Source organism: Pantherophis guttatus, chromosome 1 (genome assembly GCF_059756535.1).
Source record: "Pantherophis guttatus breed Tessera chromosome 1, ASM5975653v1, whole genome shotgun sequence".
Classification (NCBI taxonomy): domain Eukaryota; kingdom Metazoa; phylum Chordata; class Lepidosauria; order Squamata; family Colubridae; genus Pantherophis; species Pantherophis guttatus.
This window is the reverse complement of record NC_142063.1, coordinates 42,748,508-42,770,779: the sequence shown is the minus strand read 5'-3', so window position 1 is coordinate 42,770,779 and position 22,272 is coordinate 42,748,508. Positions and strand designations below refer to the sequence as shown.

The window sequence follows — 22,272 nt, the reverse complement described above, 5'->3', positions numbered from 1 at the left end:
TTAAAGGTTTGTTGTGGATGGTCTGACAAAATGGTTGCCATGGGGAGGCATTATTGTTCATAAAAGGACTGCCACAATAAGCATTGCCTTTTTCTACCAGTCCATTTAGTGCCCCTGCATAGTGTCCTCTTCATCATTTGGGCTTATTATTATCATTGGAACTTCAAAGAGGTGCCTCCCTTCTCTGAAACTTCATGGAAGCAAAACTATTATGTAAAGCACCTCTACCCCTATACATTCTTCTAAGCAGTGACGTGTTATCCCCATGCTCACTTCAACAAACCAAGGTGGATTCTGAGTAGGTGGAATGCATGAGCACAATTCACTTTCTGTAGGTGAGGCAACCTTCTGCCATGTGAAGGAAAGTGCCAAGGTAGAGTGAATCATGTCCTCCATGCAAAGTAAAATATTGAGGCAGAGTCTGCCCATTCATATATCTCTTTGTTTACTTTTCTTTCAAAGTTAGCAAGGCAATTATCCAACACTTATATTACCTTAAAAAAAACAAACAAAGGTAAATTAAAAAAAGGTTTTCTTTGCATCATTCTAACTTCTCATTACCAAGGGATGTGATGGCTCAGTGGCTAAGATGCTGAGCTTGTCGATCAAAAGGTCGGCAGCTCAGCGGTTCGAATCCCTAGTGTCGCGTAACAGGGTGAGCTCCCGTTACTTGTCCCAGCTTTTGCCAACCTAGCAGTTCAAAAGCACGTAAAAAATGCAAGTAGAAAAAAACCTTTGGTGGGAAGGTAACAGCGTGACTTTTTTGCTGTTCCCAGCTTCCAGAGCCTCTCTAGGAGTCTCTGGAGGCTGGGGAAGAGCAAAAAAGTCACTTCCTGTCCAACCAGAAGTTGGGAAATGGGCTGTTTCTGGCCTCTGAGGGGGGCCTCCTGGGAGGCAGGCTGAAAACAGCCTCCCCAGACTCATAGAGAGGCTCTGGAACCAGGTGTGAGAGAAAAACGGGCCTACCGGGCCATCGCGTGCCAGGAGCGGGGGAGTGCATGCGTATGCACAGGAGTGGGGCGCATAGAATTATGGGTGTGGGCACATGTGCATGCAACCACCCCACCCTCCCTCCTGGCACACGATGGCAAAAAGGTTAGCCATCACTGTTCTATGGCTTGCACTTTTTCATCCAAAATCGGAACTAGTATTACATTTGTTAAATGGTCCTCTTTCTAATTTGGAAGGCAAATGCTGTGCAAACTATGGATTACAAATTGGAAAGTAATAAAAAAATGGATAAATTAATGGCATTAAATTGGAATAATCCTGAGTCTCTAAATATTTCCTGAGGAAATGGAACAGATTATTTACTGTACTTCAAACACAGAGATGTAAAAACTTTAGTTATAACAAGTTTAAAAACATATACTTATAGAAATGGCTTAGGTTATCAAATTTGTTTTTAACCAATCTTGGATTGGAACACTGAATCAAAAATACTGGTCCATGCTAAATCAAAACAATGATCCATATAACTTAGCCATCAACATGAATTGGCAATTGCTTCTTAGAGTAAGCAATAAAAACCATTCTATCATTTCTTTATAGCTTTATAATCTGAGATACAGATGTTGGGGCATTGAATCTGAGTTTTTCAGAATGCCAAGAATAAGTTCCATCTCTAATAATGACCCTTTCCTGATGTTCTTAAAGAATTAATAAAAAGATTTACTATGATAAGATTACATCCACTTAAAAAAAATTCCAGAGCTATATCACAGAAAATATTGCACCTTAGTATTGTCAACACAAATTGAGCTTCCCAAACAATGTGTTGTATATAAAAATATGCAAGATTGTTTTATTGTAGCATAAAGCTACTTCATTAGATAAAAATCTGACAAAATGGTTTTGTTCCACAAACATTTATGCAAAAAATAAATTTGCAGACTAGGCTGGGTTGTTGTTGTTGTTGTTGTTTTTTGGTAGCAATAAATTCTACCTCTAAAAGAAGCAAAAGGAAATATGGTATACACAGAGAGAGCGAGAGCTATGTCTTTTGCAAAATTTCTAGTGATACCATCCCTTAATATGAGTATAAAACTATAAAATGGTAGGATTCAGAACAAATAATGCCTTTTGTTATCAGAAACAGATTTTTTAGGCTTGCATCCATCATCCTCAGATGTGATGGTGAATCTATGGCATGCACTCCTCTCTGTGGGCATGCGGGCCGTCGCCAACTGCTTTTCTGGTTTCCGTTATGCAGCTGGTCTTCGTGCATGCCGGAGCACCAAAAATCCAAAAACCAGCTGCCCAGCATGCATTCATGCACCAGAAACAGGGAGACCAGCTCGCTGGTGTGCATATGTGCATCAGCCAGCTGGTCTTCAGGTTTCTGGGCTCCGACATGCACGCGTGTACATTCCCATTTTGGCAGGGTTCGCTGTCACTGATCTATAGTGAACTGAACTGTTATTAATAGAAAGTCTTCACCTGGGATCTCAGTAGAACTTTCTGTTAAAAATCTCTCTCTCCCTCTCTCTCTTTCTCCCTCCCTCTCTCCCTCTCTCCCTCTTTCCCTCCTTCCCCCCCTCTCTCTCACGCGCACACACACACACTTGCATATACCAATAAACCCAAGCATAGAACAGTTCCGCATTTGTATGGGTAGTCCTAGGCATTTTCCTTTAAGAAACTACTGCAGGGCTGATAATATTATAAACCTATACTGTATAGTATAATATTGCTTCACCAACCCAAGAGGGACTAATGTGTTGGGACTGCAACTTCCAAAATTCCTACAACACAATAATACAATTTTGAATAGGAATTACACAACCAACATATCTGGAAGGTGATAGGTTTCTGAAGACTTGTATAGAGGTTACAATGTTTGACTGGCATTAATGAGGCCCTTCTTATTATCACTGAACCATAAGGATAACCTTGGGCTATTATATATGTGGTAGTTGTTAACTATATCTAATGGTGTTGTGTTATGGACAAAATGGACATAGATAATGTGTTTTGGGAAAGATGTATTGAATTGTTGGCACTTGACCAAGAGCCAACTAAGGTTATAGCTCTTCTTTGATATCTCAGCTAGTGAGAACTCAGCTCTTGGCCAACTATGACTTGTTGATCATAGGAGCATACATTATGTCCCTTTATTTAGTCTATGATGGAAAAACAAAAATTGAGCAGAAGGGTGAGTCAGAAAAGTTCCAAGGTGCCACACAGACCACTGCAGAAGTCACTGAAACACAATATAGATGCTTATGAAGTACCACTCATTTCTGCAAAGGAAAGTTTCTCATTTGTAAAAATAAAAAATAAAAACATCCCTGTTGCCACAGGAACAAAAAGACACGATCAAATACAATGGAAATGATACACTGACCATGTCATTAAGCCTGAGAGGCTTAATCTACCTGAATGGTTTGGTATCTACCTGGTAATGCTCCTTAATTAAGATGTTTCACAATGATCTTTCAAGATGTTTTTGGGCCTATCAGTTGATCTGGAACATTTCTCTGTAAGGATACAGTACTGTAATATGTACACTTTGTTCTAGGCAGCACCCATGGGGTGTTACATTGGGATGAGAGGATGAAATATCCACATGAGACAGAGGGGTGGAAGGCAAGTGTGATGTGATACAAACTGAATTAATGGAAAGATTAGTCATAGCTTTACTTTTTATAGATCTGGAAGAGGATTGCTTCATCATAGGATCCAGGATTATTCACTCTTTAGTCAGGCTGCTTGATGGATGAACTTCTCCCAGCTTGCATGTCCAGGAATATCAGAATTTTCTGCTTTATCTTGATTTTAGGAAGAACACCAGCCTGCTAATCCACAACCCAGACTGAGAATCTATTTGGTTACCCCTCATTTAGTCCACTTCCACTTTCCTAGTCCTTGAAGTGTTTTATACCAGTTAGCTAAAAAACAATAATCCAGCCCAATGATTCAAATGCTATCTACGGTAGCAAATAGTGAATTTTTGATATTAACGTATTAACTGTTGTTCCAGTTAGAAAGAGTGGATAGGGAAGATGATGATCACTTAGGAAAAACCTCATGGTGGTGAGTCAGAGTGAAACCAGCTTCAAGCTGTCCCAAATTCAGCCAAAGGAGCCGAGGTGGTGCAGTGGTTAGAGTGCAGTACTGCAGCTACTTCAGCTGACTGCTAGTTCAGCAGATCAGCGGATCAAATCTCACCGGCTCAAGGTTGACTCAGCCTTCCATCCTTCTGAGGTGGGTAAAATGAGGACCCAGATTGTTGGGGGCAATATGCTATTTAGTATACTGTCTTTGGTGTAAGCCGCCCAGAGTCCTCGGAGAGTGGGCAACATAGAAATATGAATAATAATTTTTTTAAAAAAAACTAGCTCCACCTTTCCCAGCAACTGTTTACTTTTCCTTTGAAAGCAAATACCATGAAAATAATTTTAATAAGCTGGCTGGGGTAGGTTTCTATCCCACCAACCCAGCTCTTAAAATGAAGAAAGAATGTAATTATTTGTATCTTCTTTGTGACTTCTATCTCCTTATGATATGACAGTGTAATAAAACGGACTTCTCAATAAAACACCACAAAGAAATAAAGATCAATACTCCTTAAACTACTTCTCCTAAAATGAATTTTAAGTTCTCAACATCAAAACAAGTCTTACAGAAGTGGAAGCAATTCAATGACTGGTTTACCTTATGGCTTTGTGCTGGGATTCTCAAATTTTGGAACCATTCTCCTCAAATTGGTGAAAAACATTTCTTTTAGTGGGGAAGGGAGTCAGAAATTGTCATTAAAGATGATCAGGCTGGCCCAAAATCTTAAAATTTGCTCCATTATGTTAGGGCAGTCAAAGTGTCTTTCACAAAGTAAATGCTGAGCAAAATTCATAATGAGTTTTGAGAGATCTAAACCTGTCAAAAATAACCAGCAGTCTTATTCATTATTCATTTGTTATTTAGTTTTCTTCAGTGGGGGGGGGTTGCATAGATTTATTAATTCAGGGAATCAAGTATTGCAAAATTTAAGAAAACTGACTTAATAGAGAACACATGAAGCCAACTCTTACAGTTTGTAAAGAAAGATATTATGGCTTCATGCAATGAGTTAACCTAGATATTTATATTTTATTTGACAAGTCATGGTTAAAAAAACAATGTATTAATCCAGCCAAAAATGTCTTCAATTAGAAATCAAGAACCAAAACATTTCCTTACAATACTATTTTTAAAATTCAGGACCAGAATCAATCTTCCTGGGAACAACTGCATAGGATAGATTTGGTCACTTGAATGACATGGATAGATTATAAAGGTTTTAATATATATTGCCTTGTTTACAAGGATGGATAATTTTTAGAAATAATCTATTACTAGATATTAACGAATGCATTTCCAGTAAGGTGTTTATTTAACAAATTTCATTATTGCTTCATTTGATATATAGATTCAAATTTAGTTATTGAAGGTAAATACTGTGTTTCTCTTTTGGGTCCCAAAATAAGCACTGGGCTTATTTTTGGGGGTGTCTTAATTTTTTTGAGTGCCACCACCGTGTGGTAGGAGTGGTGGAGCCCCCCGACACACACGCCAGCTTATCTCAGGGCCCCATGGTTCCACACCCTTACAACTGCCTGGTGGCAGCAGCACCAGCAATCATGTGCAGCAGGAGCCCATATGCCCACCGGTTCACTTCTTCCGGCATCAGCACGGCACCGGAGCAGGAGACTGAGTGACACAGCCAGGCAAAACACTCCATTCCCAAGAGACCTAAAGGACCCCAAATACTTTTTGCCCGGATGGAGAAATGAGGGATACTTGAAGCTTTATCCACTTGCAAATGGGATGCTTTGAAATAGATAGAGCTTTGTCTCCCTCTAGGCGAAAAGTGTGTGGCAGAGCAGGCGGAGGCAGAGACACGGGGGGGGGAGGAATGCTATCCCAACATGCCACACACTTCATCCCACCATCTCTCGGCTTGCCCATGGCTGCACTAGGCGGGCGCCCACATGGGGCATCAGTATTGCCTGCTTCCCTGCTCCCCCATGCCTATGCCTCCGCCTGATGCTAGTGGTGCCATGAGGCTCCCGTGAGCCAGGCAGCTGCGTAGCACATAGAGATCACCTGTCTCCCCCCATCCCTTATGCCTCTGCTTCCACCTGCTGCCAGAGCCACCACATGAGCCTCCGATGAGCCTCCCACAAGCCAGGCAGCCACGCAGCATGTCCGGATCCTCTGTTTTCCTCTGCCTCTGTGCTCTGTGCTTGGATTTACAGGTATTTGCACTGTGTCAAGGGGATGGTGGGACACATCCATCCCCAGGGGTATTTTTGGGGTAGGGCTTATATTAGGCCCACCCCCAAAAAATCAGGCTAGGGCTTGTTTTCAGGGTGGGTCTTATTTTCAGGGAAACACAGTAATATTTTGTTTCCATTTTAGGAGACACATGATAACAAAGTTTAAGAAGTACCAGGATAAAAGGTTAACTCAATGGCCTTATTGGAAAGAATTGGAGGAGAATATCATACAATATCATATGGCATACAAGTCTAATAAAGAAATAAAATAATCTAGTCTGTTTTGTTGAATGAGTTGATGAATTAATCATCAAGCAAATAATTTTCTATGTTAAACTTTGCTTTTTAAATGGAAATAACCACTTAGGTCAACAGGTAATAAATTCTTCACTGAGAGAAGAAAGAACTAAAAGTCATGGATTGACTACCCCTATACTATTCTAACATTTTGAAAATTATTCTAACATTTTAAAGTGATAGAAGCCATGACTTCTATCACTTTTTGATGGTTGCTCCTAGCCAGAGGCTTCCCTCTGGAGGGGCAAAAAAAATTAAGATGGTAGCTACAGCTATGTAAGCCAATCCTCACATCCATCTCATTTCTTTTTAAACATGAGTTGTGTGATGCACATAAAAATAGTGGGACTGTGATTATGTGGTCATAACTTTATTTGTTTTATATGGCTGTCCATCTCATCATGGTAACAGTGCAGCTGCAACATCCAAAGTACAACTAATCAATAACCATTAATGTCTGATGATTCTAACTGACAACCCAACCCTCATGTCAAGGTTGAGGGACTTGTGAAAGGCTTGTAGGATCATAGCCAATCTAATCTCTAGGAGAATGATGTACCAAAAGGTAGCTGTCACAACAAAAATGACTCAGTTCCTGGGTCATGCATGATGATATTCCTTAATTGACAAGACCTATAAGCACAGCTCTCCTGCCAGATGCAATGGACAGTAGAGGGGACTGGGGAAAGGTACTCCTGCAAATAACTTCACTCCATCCTGACCTTTTTATCCATGCTGCAGATGCCCTTCCTTTCAACTCCTCAACATGCACATAGAAAATAGTTTTTTTTTCCCTTCCATGTCCTAATGCTAGCCAAATGCTGGACAAAGTATAATTGATTTATCTGCAAACTATCCATTTGGAAATTCTTTTTTTTCTCAGACCTAAGATAGAGAACCTTTGTCAACTGGAGTAGGAAAAAAGAACCAGAATAAAATGGAATGAGTCATGGCAAGATTTTTTTTTTTTTTTTGTTATTGGGTAAATTTAAAATGAAATTTTTAAAAGATGAGAAATTTGGTGGGTGTGATGGGGAATCTTTATGGATCATATATGGCCAAAGGGTTGGAAGTTCTTAGGATTCTTCTAAACAAATAGATTCACAGCCTGGGATATTTGTTGGTACATTTCATCAGATGTTCTGTGCTTCTGCCTTTAAACTTTATTTTATTTTATTGTCTAGAATAGAGTTATTTAAATTCCACTGGCATTGGAGTCTTCAGCCACACTACAATATGCTTGTTAACTGTTCTGCCTCCAAATCAGTTTCCAATTAATATTTCTGGCCCTGATAATTAAGCTATCTAATCAGGTATCTTTTACCATAGTTAATTAATCAATGAGATTACATGTAATCAATAAGGGAAGAACCTTTTTGCTTTGAGTTGTGTTTTGTATTGTATTACATTGTTTATATTCTGTGTCATATTTAAAGATATCATTTTTTGCCATTTATATTCCCTAAATATAAATGTAATTTTGAAAGTGACCATTAATATGGGATAGTGTAAAGAGAATAATAGAACTGTGGAACTGGAAGGAAACACAAGTGGAAGGAAACACAAGTGTCATGTTGTTTCTCCTTCTGATATGTACAAAAAATCTGCACAAGGCTATGTGGTTTTCATTTCAGCATCTGAAATATATTTGTATCAAATATCAGTATCATCCATCCATCCATCCATCCATCCAGTTACAACAAACTAAAGCTAGGTATTAAGTTTTAACTCCTCGTTCAGCTTTCCACTTCTTTATCCTCTTAATGAAAGCTGGGCTACCAAGTGATTTAACCATTTCAATGTGGCAAGATAGCCAGCTTCCTATACATTTGAGTTTCTATATACCAGAATAGTGTTTGTGGTTGATGCATCAATGTATTTGTTCTGACCAGTAGATCAAATTAGAGCATCAGATATGAAGTCTGAAATGAACATGAAGACTTCTCAATGAACATATAGGTGTGAGCTTATACTGATGTTTGAGATGCAGGAAAACAGTTGCATTATTAGCAATGCACCCAATTTCTTTTCTTAAGAAAGGAGTTTTACTTGAGATATGTGGATTTAACCATTAGAAAGTTTGGCTACGTCTACATAGATGATATTATTCAAATATTATCTTGTGCCTAAGTACACACAATGGAATCTTTGAGTTATAGATTTGTATATAAAGTCATAGTCAAGAAAGAAAGGCAAGATATGTTCACTTTGGTGGAAAAGCCACTTCATTGCTGAAATAGCAACTCCTTTTTGTATCTTATAAACAAGAATATGGCAGTGTTACAAAAGCTATTTTATTTAGAGCCATCCTATGTTCAGCAGTTTAATTATTCCCTTAATTATTGAAACATTCATCATAGTTTTCCAATTGATTCATTGCTGGCTGGCTTCAGCTCTTTAACTCATTAATATCGTGACAAGTGAATTGACAACCTTCTTGCTAACTCTACATGAATACTGGGAATAGGAGACTTATAATCTTGATGGGGGGGTGTATTATTGTAATTAACCAACAAAACCTAGTGGCAGAAGCTTCATTAAAAGGCAAAGGTACACAATAACGTGTCAGAAAAGCCCAATTATCCATGGCTTTTATAATCAACTCTACAAAGTAATGTGTTCCTGAGGCAACTTTATTTTATTAGGGATTAAGCAATAAAGAGGAGATTCTTAGTGCAAATAAGCCTTCCGCTGAATATGGGCACCTAACACTAAAAATAAACATATGCCACTTTTACACAGATCAGATATTTTGAAGTGATTAGAACAAATGTGGCTTCACAAAAAATAAATAGCACTTTAGAAACCTCTATACATCTTGGAGATCCACCCCCCTATATTTTTGACATTTTTGTAAACCACCATTTCCCTGAACCAAAATACCTTTAATAAAATAGAAACCTTTCTCTTTCTTTGGCTAAATACTGCACTATATAACTTTTCTGCAACCTCTCTCTACAAATGTCTATGCTCTCTGATTTGTACAGCTTTCTGAGCCTCTCTCTCTTTGCCCAGCCTGCACTCAGTATCAAGCATCTAGTTCTTCGTCTGATTTTATGTACACTGTCCTTGGATACTTCCTGACTTCAAAACATTAAGCAATTTAACAGCCTCTCTCTCATGTTTCAGATAGGGACATCCATACATAATAGAAGGGGGGAGAGAGAGAGAAGGGGGCAACAGAACAAGAAGTTTGAGTTTTTGAAACAGTCCTTGAGGTTTAGTGTGCCGCTGATGACTGTATCTTGCAGGAGCAAATCCATGTAAATCAATACATTTATTTTGTTCATTCACCAACTCTCTCCCTGAGTTAACACCCCAGCACACACAATGCTAGCGAAGGTGATTATCTCTGCTAGCATAATTCCTCCGTAACATCTGCTTTCGCCCATAACACTCCACTAATTTTTCCCTCATTTCATTACACATAATTTTCTTTCAACACAATCTACATGTATTAAGTGGTAATGACTTTCCAGTTAAGAGCAAATCGACGCCAAGGGACCCCCCCCCTCCCCTCGATTGCCTGCCGTGCCTGACTCCGGCTATTAAAGATAAATTTGGTGTCTCAGAAAGCGGCAGTAAGCTAATCAATCAATTAAGCAGTTAGGACATACATTATCAAAATTCCACAGTGCGGGGTGCATGAGAGCATGCTGATATGCTGGGTGATTTTAGGAATAAAAAATAATTTGTAAATGACTAATGAACACACTTTGAGGTTGAAAGTCAGTATTTAGCATCTTCTGAACTGAAAACACAAACTATTAGACTAGTTAATCTAAGGGGAAAATCTGTGTAAGCAGCTAAATTGACCACTTAGATGATAAATTCCGCTTGCTGTCTAGCAGCATTTTAAGAGTGAAGTATGCAAGAGAATGATTTGTCAAAACTGTATAAAATAAGCAAAAGGACTTCTTCATTAAGGTAGCCGTTGAAACTTGCCAGAATGTCTGCTGTCTTGCCCAACTATCTGAAAAGAGATTCATACTAATGACCTGCTAGATACAGACAAATGGGTTAAGGCAACTAATATACTCTCTTTAACAGTTTTTAAATTAAATGGTTAACCTTGATTTTAGATGCATATTATGCATTCTTATTTTCCCCCCTAGAAAATCAAAGAAAAAATAAAATAACTTTCTAAGTAACAAAGACTGACCCCCAAACATAACATACATGCAAGCACTGCCTGTCATCAATAGTCTAGAATGTTTTAATTACTCACCCCTATAAGAAGAATCTGGACAAATCTAAGCCAAGATGAGTTCTGATTTCTGAATGCAAACCGTTCCCTGAACGAATAAAGAATGCAAGTTACACCAATCACATGTGTTTTTTTTCTCTTAAAAATTGCAATTCTGTCCTTTAATGGGGGGGGGGGGAGAGAGAGAGAGAGAGAGGAGAGAGAGAGAAAGTGTATGTATGTATGTATTGTTTGAAGGAGAATTATAGTTATTTCAGGCGCTTTTTAATTTCTTTTCCTCAATGTCATATCTCACTTATCAGCTTGCATGTTAGTGCTTTGGCAAATAATATGAGTAAAACATGCACTAGGCAGTACTTGTTTCAGGAGATTGAAAGCTCGGTAGAGAGAAAAAAGCAAACTTATATTTCCTAAAACATAATGAGGCTGAATAGAAAATTGGGGCTAAAAAGAATATTACAGCAACTAGGCACCTAATAATGAAATTGTGAACCCCCCTTTCTCCTGCTCCCTTTTTTTTAAAGCAAATAATCAGTGAATCTTTAAAATAAAAAGTGACTGTCACCAGGCTTTGCCAATTACTTTCCCTGTCAGTGTTAACCATTTTGCCTAAAGCTTTGTTATCCTAATGCTGTAGATATCAGATGAAATGACATTAAAAAGAAATGTAGGCTTTCCTTGAGCTTCCATCCTCCACCTGCAGTCACCTCTGTTCATTACCTTGACACAAACTGGGGGTTTTGCAGTCCATATAGCAGAAGTGAAAGAAGAAAATGGTAACTTTTACTCTGCATAAAAGGTAAAAATGAGAGGAATCTATGAAAAATGGAAGAGCACTTTTTAATGCAATCACAAGTTAAAGAATGCCAGGGCACACATCAGTCTTTTTTTTTTCTTTTGTCTTCCTTTTTTTTTCTTGCCCAGGTAAATGTATCATGCTAAGCATAGGAATCAGAACAGGAATGTGCAAAATAAAGGTATTATTTACCTCATAATTTATTGTACTAATTCATATTAAAAATACGCACCTTCTATAATATCTGGGTGAAGAAATAAAAAACAGTAAAATATGAATAATTCTTCTGTTAAAAGGAAATTAGAAACATAAAAATATTTTTTGGGATTTTTTTGGGGGGGGGTCTTTTTAACATCTTTCTCCAAGAATAAGTTGCAGTCCTGAAAGTGTTAAAACAATTAGCCATTAAAATCACCTGATTTCCCCCCCACCTTTCTCTTACTTACTATCATATCTGTGAGGCTTCATGCTTTTGTGACATCCCAAATGTTACCGTGTTTTACTTTCAGTTGTTAGGACCAGCCTTTAGAAAATCATGATGCTGATTTTCTTTAAAGGAAACACAACAGGATTGTTCTATTTGACTGGATTTCTGACTGAACTTGTTAAAAGAGAAACAAAGAGAAACCTAATCAGACTCTATTTTTTTTTTTTACTGAAGATCTCTCAATTCTCATAGCTAAAAGATCCACTTTGAAAACACTCAAGACATTTTATTACTTGCATTTTTAAGAGGAAAAATATTTTAAACTAGGCTTTTTTTTTTCTATGTTCATTTTACCCAGCACAGGTAAATTCAGAATTTTTGGCTTTCAAAGTTTCTGTATGCAAAGTTTTTGCAAGTTGGTGGAAATTACATTGCCCCCTCCATATTATGTATGTATATATGTATGTATGTATGCATGCATGCATGCATGTATGTATGTATGTATTTATTTATTTATCTATTTATTTATTTATCTATTTATCAGCAGATGGGTCTGTTCCGTGGCCAAATGAGGAAATATAGGGTGGCTGTTGTTGTTTACTAGAATCAGTTAAAACACCCACCTTAAACCCACCCCTTATTCGGTTCAGTAGCACCTTCATCCTCCAATAAACCGTTTTCATTCCATCTGGCGTGCGTTTGCTCTGAAGACATTTTCCTGTCAATCTCTCCTGCCACATTAAAAAATCTGTCATTACTATTGCATTGCTGCCTGGCTCCAGAGATTTGTCTGACTGCTTTATTGCTCCACTCATTTTTTTTTCCTGCTACAGCCAAGAAGCAGAAATAAAGGTTTGTTGTTGAAACATGGCCGCAAGGAAAGTAGGAGGCACACATCTGTCAAGGTATTACCTTTCTTCAACCAGGGATTAAGGTGTTTTACTGCACTCGCTACTGAGCAGTCACACTGAATAAATTTTCTCAGTAGAACATAAAAATGAACTCATACATTTTGAACATTTTGGATTTCATTCTTTCAACCAGCCCAGATAATTATGCAATGGCATCACGATGGAGCTGGGTGGAAAGAGTCCAGAAGGGAAAATTCTTTCTCTTTCAAATTTGCATTATTTAAATACAAAGCAGAAGCCTGAGAGGGCTCAAAAACATTGGAGTAATGTAGGATGGAGTAGAAGGAAAACAATTCTACCTCTTTCTTTCTTTCCCCTTTCTGGGTGATGAAAATATGAAATAGGCTACAGAGATATGTTTTTCTTATATGTATCTCATGTGCCAGAATAAATGAATGGATAAAAATAAAGGTTTTGTATTAATATTGACTGAAAGAAAGTAAGCAATTCATTAACATCTAGCCCTTGTGATGGTTGGCGCACTCCTTAATTGCTGTGGGGTTTGCTGTTGCCACAACCTTCTGTGGATCGGTGGGCCATTCAATTACCAGTAGTTCATCTCAGGAATCTGTTTCCAGAGGGCAGATGAGAAGTTTCCCAAGTTCACAAAATCATAGGTTCATAGGTTGGATGGGAACTTAGAAGTCTTTTAGTCCAATCTCTGCCAGGGCAGAAATTGTCAAACCATCTCAGACAAGGGGCTATCCAACCTTTGTTTGAAAGCCTCCAGTGACGCAGCACTCACAACTCCAAGAAGCAGTCTGCTCATTTTAGAAGGCAGCTTGAAATGATGATGGGCAGTTTCTCTGACACTCTAACCAGAGCTTCTGTTGAAAAGGGAGGCAGAAGCAGTCTTGGTGAAATTGTTGCTGAATGGCTTCTGTCCTTGGAGGCTCATTGGTGTTCTAAGGAGCTCTAGGGAAATAAATAAATGGGGAGATTCCTAGAGCACTATTGGCATAAATCAAGGAGCAAACATGATTGAACAGGCATATACTAAAGCAGTGATGGTGAACCTTTTCGGCACCGAGTGCCCAAATCAGTATGTGCATGCATGTCTGTGCATGTGTGCGCACTGGAGCATTGGAAAACTGAAGACCAGCTGGCTGGCGCTCGCATGCCTGTTTTTTGACCGTTTGGGGGGTCATTTTCTGGACCATTTTCAGGCCATTTTCCAGGCCATATTTAGGCTGTTTTCTGGGTTGTTTTCAGGTTGTTTTCAGGCCAAAAATGGCCTAAAAATAGCCTGAAAACAGCCTGAAAACAGCCCCCAAAAGGCCCAGCAACGGCCTGAAAAATGGCCTGGTTTTTGGCCATTTTCAGGGTGTTTTCTGGTGCTCCAGGGCCCGTGAAGACCACCTAACCGGCAGAGCACATGCCCACAGAGACGGCTCTGTGTGCCACAGGTTCACCATCATGGTACTAAAGCAATGTAAGCAGCAAAATGTTTAATATTTCTATGCTGTTATTGTATCCACAGAAAAGGCACTTTTATAGACATCTAGAGGACAATGCCACTCAATTCACTCAGAATTTAATGCAAGCTAGGCTGGTTTGGAGCAAGGTGGCTGAGGCCCTATATTGCAATGTTATTTAGGTTGGGTTAGATCTTGGGATCCTGAAAAAGTAAGCAAGCTACTCTGTAGTATCAGTTCAGCTACTTGCGGTCTGAAAACTTTCCCCTCCTTTTGGTAAAAGCCTTCAAAGACAGGTAGCTGCGTTGGAGCAATGGTTACTGCTTCTTTGAGAGAGATGTGTTACTCTCTTCTTTCAGTCAATCCTGAAGTATTGGACAATTATTGATCTCTCTCCAAACATCCCTTTTTGGAGAACATGGTAGAAAAAGGTATTAGGCTGCAAACGCAAAGGGTATGGAGGAAATGTATTATCTGGACCAATTTTAATTAGGTTCAAGCTTGGATTCAGTCTTGTTTCAGGCATGGGTTCAGCTCTGATTATGCTTTTGATGATCTTTGGCAGGACTGGGATATGTGTAATGTGATCCTTTGGGCCCTCCTTGAACTTCTGAAAGCTCTTAATAAAATTAATCATAGCACTCTGCTGAGTTGCCTCCAAGGTTTAGGTGATCTCCTCCTTCTTTCAGAAATAGTTCCAGTGTGGTAGGGAAATTAAGCCCTAGGCCCTTTAACTAGCAGTTAACACAGGACTCCATGCTGTTCCTTGTTCCTATACAACATCTACGGTATGTGAAATTGCTGGGCTAGATCATCTGTCAGCATGCTGATGATACCCAATTGTATATCTTGATCCCCGGTTGGATAAGGAACATTATTTTATTCAAGTCTCAGTGGAGAAGAACAGGTTGAGTCTCCATCCCAGAAAAGACAGTAGTTTGGGGTTTGAAGGTTTGCCAATTCCAGTGAGAATCCATCATTAATTCTTAATGAGGTTGCACAGCCCAAAGCAGAGTTGGTTCACAATTTGGAATCTCTTGGACTCATAGCTGCTGCTTGAGGAACAGGTGACTGGTGTGGAAAGTTGGATGATTCCATCTTGTGTTGTGATTTTTCCCAGAATGGCTAGTATTAGTCACTGTCACTTATGCCATGGTCGCTCCTGAATGGATTACTATAATGCACCCCAGATGGGTTTGTCCTTGAAGACCACTCAGAAACTGCAAATGTCTAAAATGTGGCAAAGTGTGCAATTATGAGAACACCTCAGTATGTCCATGTTACATAATTATCCATTAACTGTATTGGCTCTCAGTAAATTTCTGGATGCAATTCAAGATGATGGTTACCACCTATAAAGTCCTTTGTGGTATTAGTCATGTTATTTGCAGAACTGCCTTTCTCCAAATGTTTCTGCCCTTCGGTGGGACTCGCAAAGCAGAACTTCTGCTTTGCAGCCCCTGCCCTTTGGAACATACACCCCAAGATTTGTTTGGCCCCAATCCTGCTGGTATTCCATAATATCAGCAGGATTGGTATTGAAGATCTGAATATTCTCTTGAACATGGCATCTTAAAGTTGGGTGAGTCCAGCAATGTGATATTTTACAACATGACTACAGTTGTATAGATTGAGTTATATTGTTATTATGCTATAATTGTGTAATTACTGCTATTATTATTATTGCTTTTACTGGTTTCAATTCTATGTTCACTGCTTAGAGCACGGGTGTCAAACTCACAACTTCACATTGCCGTCACATGATGTATTGCGACGTATTGTGAGCTGGGGTGAGTGTGGCCTGCACGTGATACATCCGGTCCATGGGCCGCCAGTTTGACACCCCTGGCCTAGTGTCACAATAGAAAAAAGGGTGGCTATATTAATAAATATAAAAGTATTTTTTTAAAATTGCAATTAAGGCAACATATTTAAAGGACAATCAGTTCCCACCTTTATAATGAGTACTTATGATCTGTAACTAATTTTTATAATATGTTGTACATGTACTTTCTTTCATAAAACTAATCACAGTGTGTGATTTTCTTTTTTCTAAATGTATCCATAGTATATTGGCTAATAAACATGGAATCACAGAATACTTCATGCAGGAAACTAAAGTTTTATATTCCCAACTTATCCCTGGAGGCCTGCAACAAGCGCAGCAAAGTCTGCACTTTTGTATGATTCCATTCAGAAATGTATCCTCATGTTGACCTGAGATATACTTTTTTCATTATGCAAGCATCTTTAAGGAATTTCCCCCTTCTTTTTCTATAATAAAACTTTGTTTTTTAAAATCTCCATTGGAGGGGGCTGTTCATGTATGTAATAAGATTGGTTCAACCACAGTGATACAAGAAAGACGTCCTTGTGAGAACATTCCTTTATCAACTTAGCAGTGCTTCTTATTCATTCTTCCATTGTTTTCATGGGAAGTGACACACCCTCAAGGCTGGCATGAACATGAGCCCAATTGCAAGAGGAAGCCTGTTTTTTAAAACTTTTTTAAAAATGTTAAAACTATTATTGCAACATTCACATGGTAACCCCACACTTATCTTTTCGTGTTGTTGATCTTTCTTTCTAAACCCAAATGAAGCATGTTCCCATTTTCCTAACCATTAAGGAAACCATAGTTCTAGCAGCCTTAGCTTTTGGGAGTCATAGTATTAGCTGCAGACCTTACGTTCAATGAGCAACGACCAGTTGTATGCCTAAATGCATAAGAAAGGTAGATATGCAGGTGGCTCTAACTATATTATGGCATTTGCTTATACTGACTTCTCTAGAAATACAAAGAGTTCTGTGCCTTTAAATAGTTTCCTCAGAATTTCATGGACAGAGAGCAACAGCTGTGACCACACAAGCTCCCTTAACCTCCTGTTTTGCAAAGCTCTTAAACCAGTAGGCCTGCTGCACTGGGAGCCCTCTTGGCCACAGGTGAGGAACTTAGCCATCTTCAATACTCAGTAGGCCAATCAAGCTGGCCCTGCATGAGGTAAGATGGATAGTCTCCCTGTGTGCCATGATCTCCCTCTGAAATTTCAGCAGATCAATGTCATTGTGGCTTTTAATTACCCCTTGGCTTCATCATTATTTCATGGGCTTTAATATGCCCTGCAGGACAAGGCCTCACAGAATACAGATAAACAACCACCAAGTACTATTTTCCCTTGGGGGTGATACAAACGCCACTGGAAAGGAAGATAGTTGCAATATATGAGTTGTTTTGTTAACAAGACTGACCTCAGCCTTTTTGTGTTACTTTTTGTATCAACAACAAAGAATCAATTTGCCCTTTGGTATATTCAAACTGCCTGTTTTAAATCTGGACACTCCTGTTTCCTAGGGTATCCAAAACTCTCCTGCTAGAATTGTAGGCAGATTTTAGCAGCTGAAGATTTTCTTTCTTGCATTGGTTTAGAGGCAGCCCATGCTGATGTGCTGATATTTTTTCTTTTAGGAAACTGATTTGTCCTTTAAACCTAAAATCCTCTTTACAGATCTTTTTTTCCCTTTAAGAGGTTTTATTTGCAAAGGGGTCTTGTGTGGGTTTTGTCATCTTTTGGAAAATATTCAATCTCTGATGCTCCTTCTATGAAATCTACCTAATGAAAAAAGGTATCTAAGAAATTGTTAATACCCTACCCAAGTGAGATATTTATTTCACATATATCAGTCACCAACATTGTGGAATCTGCACAATTACATGTAGCCAGGATTTACCCCTATTTAAGCAGCAACCTTATTTCAATTCTGAGATATGATTGATTGCTCAAGGAACAGATATGAACTAGTAAATGGAGAGAGAGCCAAGCAGAAAAGTGAAAATTATCCAGAGGGTCTCAAGTGCAGATGCAAGCTCTGGAGAAGAGTATGTGGAACTTTACTACTGACCAAATTTGCCATCATTGGCTTACCGGCTTTTAAGAGAAGCTTTATGCAAGGATTCTTCTTTACACATGTCCCAAAAAATGTGTTGGAAAAAGAAGCCACTAAACACTTTCAATCATTCAATCAAGCTGTGAAATAGAAGGAAAAAACAGAAGGAAAGTTAGTTCATCTGTTCTGCCCTTGATCAGTTCCACTGACTCTCCCAAGACTCAATTAGCCAACAGGTATTCCATCAGCTACCTGAACTATTTCCATCTCATATGTTCATGACAAGAGCTGTAATTTAGCAAATATTGTCAGAGCTTGATTTTAGCCTCAGTTTTCCCACTGCTTTTCCCTTGTGTATTGCAACTGTAGATGGCAAGATCGTGGGTGGGGAATGTGTTAAATAGATAACTAAATCGAGACTGATCCTCTGAAAGATGGAAACTAGGAGGGTGGGTGGAACCCATGTTTGGGAACTGGGAGCTTGCTTTTTCTGAATGGGGTTGCATTTAGAAACAGGAATGTGATTTCAGGTATCTCCTTGAAACACTTTCCAAGTGTTTGATGCTGTGACTCCCGATGATGTGGACAGGATTTTGGGGAGACTTAGTGCGGCCACATGTTTATTGGACCCGTGTCCCTCCTGGTTGGTACTGGCTTCCCGGGAGGTTACACGAGGCTGGCTCCAGGGTGTCATTAATGCTTCGTTGAATGAGGGTCACTTCCCTGCTGCCCTGAAAGAGGCGGCGGTGAGGCCTCTCCTCAAGAAGCCGTCCCTGGATCCGGCAATATTGGCTAACTATCGTCCTGTCTCCAACCTTCGCTTCATTGCGAAGGTTGTTGAGAGTGTGGTCGCGCAACAGTTTCCGCAATTCCTGGAGGAAACATCCTATCTAGATCCGTTCCAGTCAGGTTTCAGGTCTGGGCACAGCACAGAAACGGCATTGGTCACATTGGTGGATGATCTCTGGAGAGCTCGGGACAGGGGTTGTTCCTCTGTTCTGGTCCTATTAGATCTCTCAGCGGCTTTTGATACCATCGACCATGGTATCATGCTGCACCGGCTGGAAGAGTTGGGGGTGGGAGGCACTGTGTTGCGGTGGTTCTCCTCCTTTCTCTCTGACTGGTCGCAGTTTGTGTTGACAGGGGGGCAGAGGTCGACCTCGAGGCATCTCATCTGTGGAGTGCTGCAGGGATCGGTCCTCTCACCCCTTCTGTTCAACATTTATGTGAAGCCGCTGGGTGAGATCATCCGTGGCTTTGGGGTGAGATACCATCAGTATGCTGATGACACCCAGCTGTACATCTCCACCCCAGGCCACCCCAACGATGCCCTTGAAGTGATGTCCCAGTGCCTGGAGGCTGTGTGGATCTGGATGGGGAGGAACAGGCTCAAGCTCAACCCTTCCAAGACTGAGTGGCTGTGGCTCCCGGCATCCCGATATAGTCAGTTGACTCCATCACTGACTATTGGGGGTGAGTCTTTGGCCCCCACTGAAAGGGCTCGCAATCTGGGAGTCCTCCTGGATAGGCAGCTGTCTTTGGAGGAACATCTGACGGCTGTTACCAGGGGGACCTTTTATCAGGTTCGCCTGATTCGCCAGTTGCGGCCCTTTCTCGATCGGGATTCCTTGTGCACAGTCACTCACGCCCTCGTCACCTCTCGCCTTGACTACTGCAATGCTCTCTACATGGGGCTCCCCTTGAAGAGCACCCGGAGGCTCCAGCTGGTCCAGAATGCAGCAGCGCGGGTAGTGATGGGAGCAACATGGCGCTCCCATGTAACACCGCTCCTGCGCGAGCTGCACTGGCTCCCGGTGGTCTTCCGGGTGCGCTTCAAGGTGTTGGTTATCACCTTTAAAGCGCTCCATGGCATAGGGCCTAGCTATCTGCGAGACCGCCTGCTGCTACCGACGACCTCCCATCGACCCGTGCGCTCCCACAGAGAGGGCTTCCTCAGGGTGCCATCAGCCAAACAATGTAGACTGGTGATCCCCAGGGGGAGGGCCTTCTCAGTGGGGGCTCCCACCCTCTGGAATCAGTTGCCCCTGGAGATAAAGAGAATCCATGACCTCAATGCCTTCCGTCGTTCCCTTAAAACCCATCTTTTCCAGCAAGCCGGGTTGGCTTAAGAAGATTTTTTTTTTTTTAATCAGTCTGTGATTTCTTAACTTTCGGGCCAAAATTTATATATATTTTTAAATGTTTTTTAATATTTGTATTCTATGTTTTTTATCTTGGCTGTACACTGCCCTGAGTCCTCAGGGAGAAGGGCAGTATATAAATTGGAAATTAAATTAAATTAAATTAAATTAAATTAAGTGTGTTCCTGTAATAATTACTTGTTCCTATAGTAATACAGAGAATTGTGTAATGCACACTGTAGGACATCCTTAAACATGGTTCAGGTGAGACAGTGCCATAAAATGTAGCAGTTGAGCACTAGGCTGTTCTCATGTTACACCTTTCTTACATTCACTCTGCTAGCTGCAATTACCTGCCAAGCTAGGTTCAAGGATTTGGTTACGATACACAAGGGTTTAAACAATTCAGGACCAGGATATCTGTCAGAATGCTTTTGGCATTCTGGCATGTTTAGAGCTCTAGTGTGTCATGGATAGTTCTCCACATACCAAGAGCCACCAAATTGCCACCTGAAGGCTACATGTGGACAGATCTTCTCTACAGTGATACCAACACTCTGGAATGTTCTTTTCCCTAAAATTTGGGAGGTACCTACTATACTATCTTCCTGACAAGTGTGAAGAACTTCTCTTCCCACAGGCCTTTTCCATATAAAAAGGTGGTTTTTTTAACCTGCCTCCCCCCCACACACATTTTAATGAATATGTTTTATCTAATATTGTTTAGATACTTTCTTATGTATGTTATTAATATTTGCATTTACAATATTTTTGTCTCAACTACAGGATTAAGATAATGATTTGTGACAGGTATACAGTATGAGAAGAATTTACATAACATTTGTATTCTGGTCTATTAATGGGAGCTAGATATTATCATATTTTAAATGATGTTTACATCCTGTCCAATTTTAAATATATTTCAGTAAATTTTAAATGATATTTCTGTATTTTACCCAATATTTATTTAAGAAATCAAGGCTGAGACTGAGGGTTTCTCCGTACTATGTCTTGAGTTGGGAGAGGTTATAAGTCCATAAGAACTCTGAATACTTCCACCATCTTTTTTTTTTTTCAAGTGTGCCAATCTCTTTCTCTGACCTTGTCTCTGTGCTTGTCATGCTCCTGGATTCTTTCCTGGAAATAGTCCTTATGTCAATCTTCATTATGAAGAACATTTCAGTGCCTCCTACTGCTCTCAAATGACTGATTTGATGACCTACCATGTGAGCTATATCTTTTTCTGGAAGATCTGCTGCTGCTGCCAGTGCCCATGCCTTCAATGCCATGAAGGCAATCTTTAAATGAAGAAATAAAGGCCCAATACTGTTTATCATTTGCTGCATGCGACTGAATAAGCACAACAGTGTCTATAAGCAGGGTCTCAACAGCATCACTGTAATTTCAGATATAGCCTTGGATATGGCATTAGTGGAAATTGCTTGATCAGGATATCAAATTCTGCTTCAGCAACAGGAGGAGGTAATGGACCCAACTCTCACCTGTTGTGATTAAATGAAGCAGACGTCTTGCTGCAGGCATCAGGTCAAGACCCATGCCTACATTTGGGAGTGGAAAGAAAGCTGAATTGAAATGCAGGACAGTGGCACTGCCCTTGGAGATGGCATAGCTGGGGACGGGGACGGGGAGAAGACATGAATGGTAGAAGAGGTGTTATGGTTGGAGGAGGCAGCCCCATGAGAGGAACTACAGGGGAGGAGGTTGAAGATAGATAAAACAGGTTTCTCAATGGGTAGTGGTGGGCTAGTGGTATGAAGAGGTATGGGGTATGAAGAACGCCTTGAGAGAGCTCTTGGGGATAATTGTTTTTGGACCTGTGCTTCAAACTTTGCTCAGCAAAGCCCAACTTTGATGGTTAGCCAAATTCATTTTTGTTAGATCAGGCGCAGGAAAGGAAGACTGGACCAGCTCGATA

At 40.0% G+C, this 22,272-nt stretch overlaps 1 long non-coding RNA gene and 1 pseudogene across 3 annotated transcripts in view; both read right to left on the bottom strand.

Annotated features, from left to right (window-relative positions):
- Nucleotides 1–12,083, bottom strand: part of LOC117665968 (uncharacterized) — a 37,139-nt gene extending 25,056 nt beyond the window's left edge. Inside the window, exons 1-3 of one of the 3 annotated variants that reach the window (XR_015728554.1) lie at nucleotides 12,004–12,040; nucleotides 11,482–11,549; nucleotides 10,783–10,849 (exon numbers count right to left, since the gene is read on the bottom strand). This is a non-coding gene — a long non-coding RNA (uncharacterized LOC117665968). Of the gene's footprint in view, nucleotides 1–10,782; nucleotides 10,850–11,481; nucleotides 11,550–12,003 lie in introns of all 3 variants that reach the window. The other 2 variants (XR_009621358.2, XR_015728553.1) reach the window with 2 other exon arrangements.
- A 9,327-nt stretch (nucleotides 12,084–21,410) lies between these two features.
- LOC117665143 (cleavage and polyadenylation specificity factor subunit 7 pseudogene) lies at nucleotides 21,411–21,964 on the bottom strand (annotated as a pseudogene).
- Between the last annotated feature and the right edge of the window lie 308 nt (nucleotides 21,965–22,272).